Raw genomic sequence first — 16,410 nt, forward strand, 5'->3', positions numbered from 1 at the left:
AGCAAAAGAAATCTCTAAACAGTAACAAACGCATTACTGACATAATGTTACATAACACACACATTGATTTCGTGTATCTATGGTTACAGGTAATAAATATTTTTACATAAATTGACACAATTTTCTACAATGGGCAGGCAGGCTTTGTATCAAAACATATTCTGAAGCCACAAATTATTTTATGTGCAGTACACATACAATTATGTCTTGGCTACCTTTTATAGTATGTAGTGTGAAGGCAGCAACAGTTTGTGAATCATTCCTAACAATCTGTGCAGGGGAAAGCTGCTGAAGAGACGGTGGGATACGACAAATCAAACAACCTGCTTATCAGACTTCCACAGCTGAAATCAAGGGATGCGGCTTTACTCCGGAGTAGCTACGTAACTGTAATTAGTGGTAATAGTAGTTTCATTTTCAGTCAGAATTCATTGGTACAAATAATAAATGTTCAAATAGGAATCAAATGTTACTGTAATCAACCCATTTTCTAAAGCTACTGACATGCTTGCCCTTCAAGTACACTACTCCTGGGGTTTGGAAAGTAGTTTAAAAAAAAAATGACTTTGATGGTTTTAAAATCAGAGAAGATATTCTTTCCATTTTTATGACAGCTTCAAGTGGAGAATATATATTTTAAGGAAAATTCTAAACGGAAAGTTCTATGGTATATTAAAATATTGAATAATGAATGTTAGCTTTTCAAGATGGAATTTTTTCTTCTCTGTGTGGGTGATGGAGTTGTTGAGTCAACCTCTTTTAAATATAGTAGACATTGTAGTACAACGTTTTAAGTAGATGAAACGCTAAAGTAAAAAATTAACACTGGACTTGCAGGGATCAGAGGAACAGGGGGAACAGACATATGCATTTTGCAACCCAGGGCAATACACCGAGTTCATAAACAGACATTCCAGAAGAATCCTGGATATCCAGGCTTCCATAGGAATGGAGATGTCTATGTGGATCCGGAAGTTTTAAAGGATACAAGTATATTTTTCCACATACATGTGTATACCGTGCATATTCGGTGCAAAAAGTGCTGGTCAATGTATTTGTGGAGAAAGAAGATATCATGTAGAAGGTGAAGAAAAAAAACTTTTAAAACTGTTTTCATGTTTAAACTATCTCTGTGATTATAGCCATAACAGAGCAGAGGGCTCAGGTGTTTGGTGTAGTCTACCACAGGTAGAAATTTAAATCCGATGAATTGCGTATATGTTTCCGAGTTTTGTTCTTTTTTTAGGGGGATGGGAAATAATTGCAGTTTTCAAGGGAGAATCTGTTTTGAATTTTGACTGTATTCTACTTGAATGAGACGAAACTTTTAAATGGTTCCATCCCTTTTTGTGTCAGTTTATTGTTTATTGATTATAAAAAGGCAAATGTACCTTTCATGGCACATATAACCCCCAAACATTTATTCAAATACAGTATGTGTATTCGGAACTAAACAATGAAGCCCTTGTAATATATGTTAAGGATGTAAAATTTAAATAAATAAATAAACAAAAAAACCCGCAAAAGAGCTTTTATTTTGTGACAGGTAGAAATCACCCTTTTAGTCTCCCGACTAAATTGCATTCTATTTAAATAAAATTTGAATAAACTCACACTGAAGGATTCTAAACATCCTTATTGTGTTTAAAAACAGATAATTCATTTAATTACAGTATCTTATTAATTATTTTTCGGAAAGTGTTATATACAATATCGTGCTTTTTGAAATAAAAATGTTAACCACTCAGTTAAGTGTCATTCCTTCCTGCCGTTTTGGTCAGATTTTGTCTGTAAATGAACTTTTCAAGCAGTTGCCATCAGTCTACCCCACGGGATCTCCAGTGACGAATACTAGACCAGCCACTCCATCTTCTGTCAGGGGGAAGGAGTCTGGGCATTTGGGGACTGAATTCTGTCATTAAGAACGGAACCATTCTATTTTGTGCTGCTTTGGCCCCAAGTTGCTGCTATGAACATTATTCCAGCAATTTCAGAGATCCCAGGAACACCAACAGACTGGCTGATAGACTTGTGGAGACTGAAAGATTAGGTCAGGGGTTCTGTGAGGACTTACACTGAATTTTCTGGATGAAACCCATTTCTAATTTCATTTTGTGTAGCCGACTTCAGCAAATCTCTCTGGGCACTGACTGGGTACCAGATATTTTACAAAGCGGTTACAACAGTTAAAGGGCAGTGGCTTTTTGGGTTCCTTCTACTTGAGGTCATCAGGGTGTTCGGTGGTGTCCCCGTGGATATGGTGGCCCCCAGAGCTGGGACAGCATTCTTCGACTCTGCCACGTCACTGACCAGGCTGCTGCTTCCTCCTTCTATTCATCAAGTTTTGGAATGGGCCTATGCCAGTAAGATAACTAGAAGATTCAGCTTGTGAACTTCAAGATAAATCTGCCTCTGGGAGCTGTAAGAAGGTTCTGAGGATGGAGGTGTCATCTTTAATCCTAGCTCTACATTTGACAGACTATAGCTCAGAGGAAAGTTACTTAATCTCTGTAAGCCTCAGTCTTCTCATCTATACAATAGGCAGAAACATAGGACCTGAATCAGGGTTGTTGTGAGGATTAAATAGAGATAATTTTCTAACTCATTTTCTATCAGCAAACATTCAGAGCATCGTTTCTAGCTGCAGTGGAAACAGTAGCAGTAGGAGCAACAGCAGTGGCAGGAGAATCCTCTTTGTCCCCACTTGGGTCCTTCCTCTACAATATCAAAGATAGTTTTCCAGAAAGAGATGATCTTCCTCATGACATCACCCTGTTTTACATGATAAAAGTCCAAAATCCTCAGGCTAACAAGGGCTTTCATGAGCTGGATCTTCTTAGCCTTTCCTTTGTCCACTTTCCTCCTAACCCCATGTGCAAACTTAGTTCCAGCCACACCGTTCTACTTGCATTTCACCAGATATGACATGTTTTTTTCAGGGCTATGCACTTCAGCAAATTTTATACCCACTGGCACATTCCCTTTCTCAAGGCTTGGTTCACTTCTGTTTGGGAGGCTTTCGGGACCCACCTTCATCCAGAATGCATGAGAGTGGTTCTGGTGAGTTTCTCTGTGCCCCTTTAACACTGATACCTATGCTAAAGTTTTTCACTCCATATTTTAAATGGTTACTTGTCTGATTGTCTCATTAAACCGGTGAGTCGTTTGAAAGCCAGACCTGGGTTCTAGTCCCTGCTGTTCCCCTGGGGCTATCCCTATAAGATATGCCGCAATCTTCGAACAGATAAATAGAAGCTACCAAAATTCCCAAGTTCCCATAAAACATATATTACTTCTTTCAGAAGAAATTATAAAAATCGTCTATTCAATCAATCATAAAAATATGACTTTTTTTTCTACAATTTTATTATCCCTTATAAACTTTGGCAGAATAAACTTACAGTTCATTCTTATGTCCTTCTCACCTCTTGTCATTTTCCCATATGCAGTAGCACATTCCCAACTTTTCAGTTAATTCAGTGGCCAATATGGCATGCACTTTTTTTTTTTTTAAGATTTTACTTATTTATTTGACAGAAATAGAGACAGCCAGCGAGAGAGGAAACACAAGCAGGGGGAGGGGGAGAGGAAGAAGCAGGCTCATAACACCGGGATCACGCCCTAAGCCAAAGGGAAACGCTTAACCGCTGTGCCACCCAGGCGCCCCTGTGGCATGCACTTTAACTCACAAGTGGTTATCATTGGGCCAGCGCAGGGTCTGCATGCCTGGTGGGGCTGGGAGTCGTGGATAGCTGTCTTCTATTCTCCAAGGAATGCTGGGGAGATAGTATGAAGGATAACGGCCTCCAAAGATGTTTACACGCTGATATTTGGAACCTTTGAATATGTTCTGTTACATAGCCACCGGGAATTTAAGGTTACAGATAGAAATCAGGACGCCAATCAGCTGAGTTCAAGCTGAAGCGCAGCCTGGATTATCCAGGTGTGCTCAATGTAATCTTAAGGGTCCTTTAAAGTGGACGGGGGGGGTGGAAGAGGTCATCCAGGTGTGCTCAATGTAATCTTAAGGGTCCTTTAAAGTGGACGAGAGGGGGTGGAAGAGGTCAGAGTCAGCGGTTGGAAGGTGTTACGTCGTTTCGTTGGAAGATGGCGGAAGGGAGACCACAGCCACAGAATGCGGCGGCCTCTGCAGAAGGTAAGGAAAGGATTTTCCTCCATAGTTTCCAGAAGGAACTGGAAGCTTTAATTTTAACCTAGTGAGACGCATTTTGAACTTCTGAGCTGCGGTACTAAGGTAATAAATTTGTGTTTGTTAAGCCACTAAATTAGTGGTAATTTGTTACAGCGTCAGTCGGAAACTAATTTGGGGAAGTAGGAAGGTAGAACGCCACGTTCAGGGCTGTTGTTAAAACATTGATGCCTTTTAAAATAGAATAAAAGTGCTGTGGCTTAATCTTTAATGCATTTGAATTGCTTAATTCTCCCTTAAATGCAGTTGAATTGCGAAAATCCAGTACACACGCCTCACCTTTGACCCATGTAGACAAATTGATGAGGGTGGAGAAAGGGAGAGAGATTTTATTTCCTAGTTTGTTGGTTTTTTATTGATAGCACTCTAATAAGGGAGAAGAGGGGGAAAAAATAAAAGCTTCTGTTGTGATGACATTTATTTTGCCGAAGACAACAATCTCTATTTTTTTCAGATTATATATGTAATCCTGGTTTTAGATATTTGGGTGTCTGTTTGTATTAATGCTTTTTACCCTTCTTGGGGCGCCTAGGACACTTTCGACTTGAGTCTGTAGGAATAAGAAAATAATAAAAGGTGACTGTAAATGAGAGGTTTAGAGTACTCCTCTCAAGTTAAATTATTTATGTATGTCTGCCCCACATTTTCCTGCACATTCATTTCCCAAGTTCGCTTCAGCTAGAGTAACAGGTGAACAGAGTCAGCTAATGAAGCCGCCCCTCCATGCCGGGTCAGAGCCCTACCGTGGCATTGGGATTGCTACCCCGTTTGAAGCTTTTGAAGAGGTGTGTGCTTGGCAAATGCTAATGAGTTTAAACTGGCTTATGTGTAAATTACTAGGTGTTTGGAGGGGAGAATTAAAGTACTTTGCAAATATTTTACAGTGTAAACGGTTTTCTGGGCCTCTTAGCTTGTTCATAGGTGAGGATTTCCTGAGTCCTAGAAAGGTCGCCAGCCACATGAAAACAGCATGTCATTTAACTTGAGACCTTTAACTCAAGTCCTTTTCCTATTCCAGAGCCTTCTATTGTGAGTTTACAGTATCTGTTAGAAACTCTATTGCCATCCACACACGTGGGAGAAAGTAATCAATTCAGTGGTATTTTCAGTATTGTCAAGCCGCAAAGATTCTGTCCTTGACTTCACTCTCCCAGGCTCCCTTGAACCCTTGTTTCATTTAGGCTTCAGCTTCTGGACTTCTTGGTCTTTGTGTTGTCCAATTTGAGCAGGAATCCTAAGTCAGTTTAGCTGGAGTCCCCCATCGTCCGTCTCTGATCACCTTCAGTATCTAACCAGGCTTCTCAGCCGCCACCATCCCCAGGTGATAACTGTTAACCCTTGCCCCTGATGTTTTTCTTAGTAATTTTCCATGCACTGAACCCCCCACACTGTACCCCAGCCATTCATTCCCACTTGCCCGTGCTGTGTTTGGAGTTGAAACCAGTCTCTCTCTCCTGTCAAATTCCGTTTCAGTGGTCCCTACACCTGTTCTGATAGCCACCCCTCCCCCACTTGAATAAAGTCTTTCTCGCCATGCTTCAACAAGTGTCATTCAAAAATTTTTCTTTAACTTTAGTTTTTGGTATAATGCGAAATCAGTATAATGGTAGCATATTATCAGAAGTTAAGGACTGTTTCAAAATTCCAGTCATATAAAAGAATATTCTCAAGGGAATTCACCTTATATTACAACTGATACAAATTAAAAAACAAAATAATTTTTAAAAAATCAGAATGTAGGAGTAATTACTATTGCGCACGTGAAGCTTTAAAAAAAAATTGATGATTTGCAATTCCATAACAGAGAGGTTGTAAGAGAACTGCATTGCCCCCTCAGATCCTCCCTTGAGTTTACCTGCCGCCATGGAAAGTTTCCTGCACACACAGCACTCTTCTGAGAAAACTCTGGCAAGGAAGCAAACATGCTAGGGTATGCCTCAGTTGAACCCTGAAGTGTGGCAGAGTAGTACCCCCGGCTCAACCTTCAGCCAACTGGGGATGGGAGCCCACTGAGAAATGTCCCAGTCTCCCATGTTCTTACAGGTTTGACGATTGAGAGGTATGGTCCACTGAATTCTTTAGAGGCTTCCTAGTGGGACCGTGCTCCCGTAGCACACTCATTAGTGTGGCCTTTATTGACTTGTCTTGTGTCTCAGTCTCACTTTTGTCTCCTGCTGTTGTCTTCCGACTATACTACCAACAGCCAAATCCTTGTCTCCGGCCCTGCTTTTGAGGAATTCTTGTTTTGAGGAAGCCTTGTTTGAACCCAAAGACAGTATTAATGTCCCACCTAAGCCTGTTACTCTTTCTGAGAGACCTATGTCAAAAAAAAAAAAAGTTGCAAATCAAATGCCTAAAGAGGCCAAGAGGGTATTAAAGACAGACTGAGACTCATTAAAAATTGTAAGAGTTTATTTAAACAAAAATTGATTAGAATTGGGCCACATCCAATCCAGCAGATAGAAAGGAGCTTGAGGAGCTGTATAAAACAGGAGACTTGCATAGGCTGAAGAGAGCAGGAACAAGAAGGAAATTATATGAGGCATAAAAGCAGATTGGTTATTGCTCGGTTACGTCACTTCGGAGGCGGATGGCAGGGGTCTGTCAGGCAGAGGCTGTAACTAGTGCCGCTCAGGCAATTGCTGGTTGACTGATTTAAGGTGCCGTTCCTGGAAGGCTGAAACTTAAGTCTCATTTTGGTGATGTGGGGCTTAGCATAAGTGACTGCATTCTGGGCCAGGTAACTCGTTGATGTGAGTTGTTTCCGCTGAGATTAAATATGCCAAAACAGACAGAAATACTGGGTATCTCTTACTGATTCCTTCAACAGATTTAATATGTTTATTGAATACCTATGAGCTCAGGAAACCTCCATGAATAAAACCAAGTCCATTGTCTTTATGTGGATTAAATACTAGCTTCTAATGACCATTAAACCATTTCTGTAAGCCATTTAAAGTGGCAATATCTGTTTTAAATAAAAATTTTCATGAGGCTGTATTATACTTGGGAGGCTTGCAAACAAATATTTTTATAGCAGGAGTCACTTTCATATTAGTATTAGGTTTGAAATATTTTTTTTACTCTTTGCTCTCTACTTACTCTACTCCATTTCCCTAGTCAACTTTGACTTAGGGCTTTTACCACTCACACTGAAAGGAAAAGGACAACTAGTCCATGTGGTAAGGTGATTTATTTACACATTATGATGTTGCTGTTTTTTATTATTAGAGCTGAGGATAATCTCTTCATAAATAGCTAAAAATGAGTTGAATACAGGCTTGACTCTCCACAAAGTACTTCTCACCATTCCCTGCCAACGTCCTTAAGGGAGAGTAGGTAACAATCTGCCAGGGGGTATTTACGGGGACCCCCACATTTAACTAAGGATTGGGGGGGAAAAACTTGATGCAAAAACCAACATAAATCCATATACATGTTAAAATGAAACAAATATTAAATTGAAGCTGCAAGTTTGCAATGGGTCACTTAAAATAGGCCCCAGGCTTCCTGCCTTATGCCATCAGAACTCTGGACGATGCTTTGGGGAAAACAGTGCCTCACACTCAGATCTTGACCACAGCCCGGACCTCCTTTACAAGCTGCAGACCTGTATCTAAGGCACACTGGTACCTCTACCCGGATGTTCCATGGGCATCACAAATGAAACGTTCTGACTCTTGACCCAACCACATTCTCACATGACAACCTGCCTCCCTGTCTGTAACTTGCTTTTCACTTGATGGAGGCATGACCAGCTCTCTCTTAGCTAATCGGTTACCAAGTCTTTTCTATGCAATTTATTTCTTTAATTTTCACCCACCTTCTACTTCTATCCCCACTGCTATTGTCCAATTTTTGGCCTTTATCTCTCATTTGAACTTTTTCAGTAACCTATCTACTTTTAGTTCGGTCTAATTTCACTTGATCCTGCCACATGATGTCAAAATTTTTTCTAAAACACAGCTATCATTAATATACTACTAATACATAGAAATTACAATGTATATTCAATAAAGTGAATTATTTTTCCTATGGGTAGGAACAGCTTCAAAATTCTTACATGAGAATGTGTCCTTGCTCTCTTGTATTAAAATAAGCTATTTGGAATGAGGAAAGAAAGGACTAGAATAATAGAAGTCCACATGACAATATCTTAGCGAAAACCCCAGTTCAGGGGCGCCTAGGTGGCGCAGTCTGTTAATCGTCTGACTCTCGATCTCAGCTCAGATCTTGATCTCGGGGTTGTGAGTTCAAGCCCCGTGTTGGGTTCCACGCTGGGCATGGAGCCTACTTGAAAACAAACAAAACCCTATGGTCCAGGGCGGAGTTAAGCGTGTGGTAGTGCTGCATGGACCTTCACCACCAAATTGATAGAGAAAGGTGCTGCATGATGGTGACCTGGAAGACTTTCAGCCCAACTCCAAGCTCTCCAAGGATTTCCAAGGTCTCTGCCCTCATATTTCCTTTATTCTCTAATATCCTTGCAATCTTAGAAAAATACATGGGTTTGAGTATCTCATTGTTTAGCAGAGAACTTGATGCATTCAAAGCTTGTTTCACTGCATCCAGTCATTAAACAAATTGTTACTTATAATGGAGTTGGTATAAGAAATAATGGATAAAATAGTAGTTTGAAGCACTTAGCATCTATAAAGATCTGCAGATGAGCTAAATAATATTTTCAAAATATTTATACATGATTGTAACTTTTCTGTGCTCTCTAGTAACTACATGCTGTGAGCTCTATTTTCACATCCATGAAGAATTAGTTGGGTTTTGGCTTATAATGTTTTAGATTACCTTAACATATGTACTTCAAAATATCTGGCATTTCTTTTAAAGTTGTTCTACCATAGATATTTTTTTTTTCTTCTCAATATGTATATTCTACCTTTTAGATACCTTTCTGGATGAAGAGACAAGTTCTGTCTCTCATTTATTCACACATATGTACATGCTGCTTCACACATAATTTGGCAAAGTAAATTTAATTGAAGAATAGAGTCTTGCACAGGCTATTTTAATTTCAAGACATTAAAATTTAAAATATTGGACAATGCTCCTTCGACGGTTACTGTAGCTTTCTTTTAAGAAAACACATAGGCAAAATAGAGGTTCGTTTTGCTCACATAGCTGAAAGATCAGTGGTGACTGAAGTAAACAATGTTTTATTACTTAATAAATGGATAAATTAGGTTTCTAAATGATCCTCTGTTTTCAAATAACTTTTATGTTTGCTGCCAATCACTTAGTATTAAAATTTGAGAACATGGAAACTTGTAAACTCCAGAATAAACTCTGAGGTCTTTGTTCTTACACTGATTTTAGTTTTTCTCCTAGTTGATAGTGCCCCTAAACTGAAAACCCCTGTCAAGTTTAGAAAAGGAAGAGTAGGCACTTGAAAACGCCTTCCTAGTTTTTCTTACTAGAACTCCATCTTCCACTGGTTTCTTTTCTTCTTTTTCTTTTTGCTTTAAGATTTTATGTATTTATAAGCATGGGAGGAGAGAGAGAGAGAGAGAGGGAAAGGGAGAACATGAGGGGGGGCGGGGGGGAGTAGAGGGAGAAGCAGCCCCTTCTCCCCCCACTGAGTGGGGCCACAGGGCTCATCCCAGGACCCTGAAATCATGACTTCAGCTGAAGGCTTAACCCACTGAGCCACCCAGTCATCCCCTTCCCCTGGTTTCTAATCTGTGTATTTTTTGAAAAGCCTAATAGCCTCTGATTTTTTTTAACTATTTGTAAATTATTGTAATTTCCATTTCATTTTAGTTATTTTGTAATTTGACTTTTTCAAATTTGAAAAAGAAATTTAAATATATTTTCTCATTTTAATTTTTAAATTAGTCCTTTTTGTGTCTTGGGAATGGATATTTCATATATCTGAATATGGTCCCCGTTCCCTGGTGTCTTTATCTGCACAGAAGTATTTTCTATATGTTTGATTTCCCTAAATTAGTTCCAGTAACACTTTGTACATTTTAGAATAAAAAAATATGTAGAGCTGTAAGAACCTCTCATTTTTTTTCATTATGTCTGCAAGACTTAAGTTCTTCAGCCACATTCTCACAGTAAACTCAAAATAGAACACCCACATATTCCAGAACCACTCTGATCTCTGTAAATAGTTCAAATTGGCAAAAAAAAAAAAAAAAAAAAATCTGTAATACTTTTAAAATAAAATAGCTATAGTCAAATCTCAATTATCCAACAAAATAAAAATATGTGTATGATAGAATAGTTATTTATAAAATATTTGTTATTAGAAAATGCTTTAATTTTAGAGGCATTTTGCATAATTGTTTTATTAGGCAAATATTAGAGTCACCTTGCTTCTGGTGAATAAACAATGTCTGATGATAATAGAGCTAATTGAGGAGTCGGGTTGACAGGAGTTGGCAAATTTTTTTCAGAATTTTAATGTATGTCTTGGATAAAATGCAAAACCTCAAGTCACATCGGTAATTGAAAATTATAATTGAAATAGCTAAAATTAACAATAAAATCTAATCAAGCATATGTGTACATTGACTGGGATGTTATTTTAAAAGTTTAGGCTTCCAGATTCCCTCAAAATTTTTTGGTTTGAAAACCTTGATTTAGAAACATTACAGCAAGATGTTATGCTATCTAGCCCCAGATTCTGGAAAAAAGACTGTAGTTGTAACACCATTTGATTTTTAGTGGAGAACATACTTGTGCTTCCTTTATTTTAATGAAAAAATCATTTTAAAACTGATTGGAAGACTTTTTAGCAATAGAATAGTTATGAAGTTGAACACTTGAGTAAATACCTCAGATATATTTTGTAATAGATTCACTCACTTTTAGCTATCCTCTACCAACATACATGGATTTTAAATTAATGTCAAAAGTCATCCACAAGGCTTGCCTTCTACCTTTGGTTTTGCATGGAAATGACAGGGAAGTATGTTCTTCTGTGACCCCATTGCTTGTGTTTGCATGGTCACTCCCTACTCTTCTTCCCTTCTGCTGGTGTGTCTGGACCACTTGCTAGTGTTCTCGTAGTGGATTAGAAGTCCTGTTCTGGCGGGAAAGGCAGTGGGCGTGTATCTAATTTTTGGCTTTCTCCTCAACTCAGAATCCAAATATAGTTATATACTATTTTTACAATTGATGGCTCATGCTTTCATCTTTCCAGTTAGCACAGAAACCAATTCCCATCTCCTTGTGGTAAAAGAATCACCAGGATCCCGTAGTATGAGAAGTTGGAGGAGGTTAGGGTACAGTGCAGACAGGGGCCAAGAGGAGTCTTGACACATAAAATCATGCTGTTAGTTGTTGCAGCCACTCGGTGACACCACTGAAGGGTGCAACAAAGTAGTGCTGCCTGTGCTGTTAAAGATTCTCGAGATTGTTGGCGGAGTGACTCAGCCCCAAGTGTTGCTTCTAGAGTTAGATTTCTCGTCCTTCCCTCAAGATGTTTGGCCTTTTCTCCCCAAAATAAAACACCATGCTATACTTGCTGTCTTGGGACGGGCTTCTTCCTTCAGGTTAAAGTTGTGCTCAGACCAACTTCCCTTCATTACTGTTTACACCTTTGTCTTAAGCCAAAACCCCAGCTTAGATCTACCTTTCCTCACAGATACTTTATTTTAGGTATCGGGTTTCTTTTCCTGTCTAGTAGATCTTTGTGAAACCCCTCTGTTCTACTCTGGTCTCTTTACCTTTAAATCTCAGGGAACAAGAGGTTGAGCTTTCTGTCTCCTCTCCTCCAATTATATCCATTGCTTCTTAGTTCCTGTGACCAGTGAGAAAGAACAAGAACTTCAAGAAATCAATCACGGTGAAGTCACCCAAGATTCTATCAAACCCTTTTGCAGGTTTTCTGTTCTCCTCCTCTCTTCCCGTAATTTTTGTCTACTTACCTGTGCTTCTCCTGGAGAACACATACATACTTACATAATGCATACATTACATCCTGCCGGGTCACGCACTTCTATGCCAGTATGTGTATACTGGCCTGGCCTTGGTCAAAATCACAAATTCAATAAGACTACCTACCTTCAATGTTTTTCATCTTTCTTCAGGGTCCCCTTGATAGCTATCAATGGTTGTCTTCTTCCAAAAATGCTTAATATTTCCCCCTGAAACACATCTTACTGTCTCAGTCAAGAAATTGATAATGTGATCCATCCTTGCATGGAAGACCTAACCAGATCTTTGACATTTAGGGGTTTAGTTTTGACTAAGCGCTTCCTTTGGGTGATAGACTTGGGTAGCAGGCAGCTCACTGGGTTTATGGTCAGCCTGGCTCAATTCCAAAATGCAAGAAAAAGAAAATTATGAGAGAAGGAAGAGAATAAGTGTGCAGTGATGAACGAGGAAAGAAGTAAAAGCTGGACTAGGGCTTACGGTTATTTGGACTCTGCCGCTTGGAAACTGAAATGAATGATGTATTTATATTTAATGGAAGTATGCCATGAACTTGAGCAGTATAAATATTGAATTTTTTAAAAAGGTATGCATAGTGAAACTTTAAGGAAAATTCCAGGAAAAAAGTATTGCAACTTCAACCTTTTTAAAAAAAGTAAAATCTGTTACATAACAAATAAACCAGATGTCATCCAAAGCAGATGCCAATGAAAGATTTTACTACTGAATTCAGTAGAAGGAAGCGTGCTCTATGATCATTTCCCTCTGTGGAAAAGAAGCCAACCAGATACTTGGGATACAAGCCATTGGAGTCTGAAGTGAAATCCACAAGTAGAAGCAATTTAAAGAGAAGGGAAATTCTTCAAGTACTAAAATAAAATGCTTAAGAAGTAAGAATAATTATTTGCATGTCACAGGAAAGATTGTAATGCCTTAAATGAAAGATATTTCAGGAGTTCAATTTTTCTATAATTCTAACTTGGTTTAGAGTAGGTGCTGTAATTCATCATGGTTTATAAAAACAGTGCTTGGTTTCCATTGCCTCTTTTTTGTAAAGAGAAGCTTCTCACATTTTTGACATCAATATACGTGCATCCATGGGAATGCACCTACCTATACACACACTAGTGCGCATGTATACACAAACACACCTAGATTTCCAACTTCCCTGTGATTGTTTATTTACTGCCTTGGTGATGATATATCACATTTCACAGACACATGTCGTCATTAATTTATAGTGAAATAAGATTGGCTATTAAGTGTTCAACAGGCCTAAGAAAAATGTATTTCCAGATTCCTGGCAGCTGTATACAATTTGCTTTAACATCCAATCAGAAGGATTATTTGTAAAGTTTTTTAAGGCATTTGCTAATGGTCTAATTGATTTTTTTTCTTTCAGAAATGTAACCATTCTTTAGGAAGTAATGCAGAGTAAATAAATCACCACTCTTGGGTTTTGGTCACCCAAGTGTTAAAGTTAGCAAATACTGCAATCTGTATTTGATTTGTATGCTTTTCCTGTTATTTACCAAGTGTCTCCTTCTGTGCCATAAATAATTTAGAGTTCAGAGTGAACTATGCCATTAAGTGCTAGAAAGCTCCAAATCACGTTTATTTTATTTGTTAATGTTTCTCCCATATAATCAAAATCTAAAACCATTCCACTTGCCCTCTAATAAACAAAAGTCTTCCTAAAATGCTCTTGTGAGCTTTCTTCCAGCCAGGGATAGAAAAATAAATTAAATATCTAGTATGATTGATTATAGAACACTTTTTATATATATTATTACTAGTGACAATATAATATTCTTTCTGTAGGCAATTCATATAGGAAAATCTGTTTACTATGACCAAAACAAATCAAAATACGAAAACTCAATGTGGATTGATTTGGAAAGGGTTTTTATTGATATGTTAATCAACAATAGCTTCTAAAATGTAAAAGAACTAGCACTTAAATGTATTTTTTAAAATTTATATTTATTTTGAGTCAACATATACATGACCAAACTACAAGCCTTGAGAGAGTAAAACTACAATTTTAATTGGATATTTCTTAGAACAGTATGTTGGGAATAATTTTAAATATTGACTCCACATGGTGAAAATGGCACGCAGATTCTTCACTTTAATGGGAAACATTTTGCTCTTTTGCTTTTTGCCAAAAAGTAGGCATTTTGGGGCACCTGGGTGGCTCAAACATCGGACTCTTGATTTAGGCTCAGGTCAGTATCTCAGGATCCTGGGATAGAGTCCCTGGGCCCTGTGCTCAGTGGGGAGTCTGTTTGAGGATTCTTTCCCTCTTCTTCTGCCCCACCCCTCCAACTCACGTGCTCTCACACTCTCTCTCTAAAAAAAAAAAATAAATCTAAAAAAAAAAAAAGGCATTTCAAATGATTTTGTTAATTTTACTTACGTGACCTTGAAATAATTTTTAGACAGTGATATAAAGATATAACAAAACCTAGACGACACCCTCAATTTAATGATTGAGAAAATTTAAGTTCAAAAAGTTTTCACTTTCCCAAAGTTACAAAGTAAATTTCAGCAAGTCAGGAATGAAAACCTCAGGGTTCTGGTAATGCATTCTGGCCTTTATACTTTGCTGCCTCTTAAAGGGGGTGTGTGAAATTCTAAAACACTTTGAAAAAATATACTACAGACAAGTTGAAGATGTTAGTAAAGGATGAAAAATGCACAGTACTTCAGAAGAGTAACCTATCAGTCATTTAAATGTCCTATACACTGGAAACCAAAATATGAGAAATTCTTAGACTTTTCTTTGTTCCAATTAGAAATTAATTCAAGAGGGTTAAAAAAATGAGCTAGGACTTGTTTACTTATTTATATACATGGGTTTGTATTTTTTGTTGTTGTTTTTCCTCTTTTCTCTATATGTAACAAGAGAAATAATTAATAGCATTACACAATCTCTGCTTGTTTGCTCTTTAATTAAATGTAGGTAATTACTACCATGGTAGGGCTTCTGTGAGGGAATTACTAAGGTTATAGGGCTGTGATGATGCATGTAAGAAATTAATATAATACCTGGCACATAAGAGTTCAATAAACTCTTATTAAGTGATTAGTGTTGAGTGTTAAGTGATTGGATTTACTGAATAGTCATGTTCTAATATTACCTGATTCACTTACTCTTTTACATGGAACATCTTTTGTTGTTCATATCCATAAACTTCTTAGCTACCATACCTCCCTGGTTTAAAAGGATAATGTCATTACTAAAGGGAAAGAGCCTACTATGATATTTTTCGACCACTTGTGCTAAGCCAAGCACTATTGTAGGTGTTCCATATATTATTCACTGTAATACTCGCAGGAACCCTATAAGGTTATTAACTACGCACCCCCCCAATTGTCTAAGCATGGACACTCAGAGTCTCACTTGACTAAAACTCGATAGCAATAAGAGAAAAGCTGAATTCAAACTTGGCTGTACCTGCTTTTAAAGTCCATCAGTTTTCTAGTCTATCAGGCAACCTCAAAATCCAAAAGATGATGCAATGTTAAATTTTAAAAAATTTATTTTTCTGGTAGAAAAATTTTGTATAAATTACACACTATTCCATCTCTGTGTCAACCAACATCAGTGAAAAACAGACTAAGAATCAATTTCTAAATGCTGATCCCAAATCTGCTGGATTATAAAATCTGAGGTGGGACCCAGGAGTTCTGTCGGCTACTCCTTTTCCCCCAATCAGGAGCCAAATGTAAACACGATGCGTGTACTTGCAGACACACACACACACACACACACACACACACACATATATACCCCTACACACCTACACACCTACCTTATTCACTTTTTGAGAGTCTAGAGCTTTCTTTCTATGGTAAGAATTGTGCCTAGCTCTGCAACATGGCCGGACCTCTCAGAAGGCCCTTTTATGGATGACTAAAGAATGCATGGCAGCCTTCAGGAGACTTCCTCAGACTCTTCATAAGCCCTGCTCAGATACGTCCTAATAGCCAAATGTTGAAGTCATTTCATAAAGAAATTTCTTCAGCTTTCACATGAGAGATGATGAGTCGCCTTCCTTTAGCAGTCCATGCCAGGTAATACGCTAAGCGCTTTGCACACATTATACGATCTAACAGAATAACTGGAGATGCGACAGATGCTATTTCTTCCCTATTTTCAAATGAGTAGACTCCAAGGTAATGCAGGAGAGTTAGTAGAAGATCCAGGATTACAACCAAACTAGTAGGGATGCTTCCACGTTCTACGTTACAAAGCTTGCATTGGTCAGAGGTGAGCCTGGCATCATCACCTTGAT

Source organism: Ursus maritimus, unplaced genomic scaffold (genome assembly GCF_017311325.1).
Source record: "Ursus maritimus isolate PB19 unplaced genomic scaffold, ASM1731132v1 scaffold_3, whole genome shotgun sequence".
NCBI lineage: Eukaryota > Metazoa > Chordata > Mammalia > Carnivora > Ursidae > Ursus > Ursus maritimus.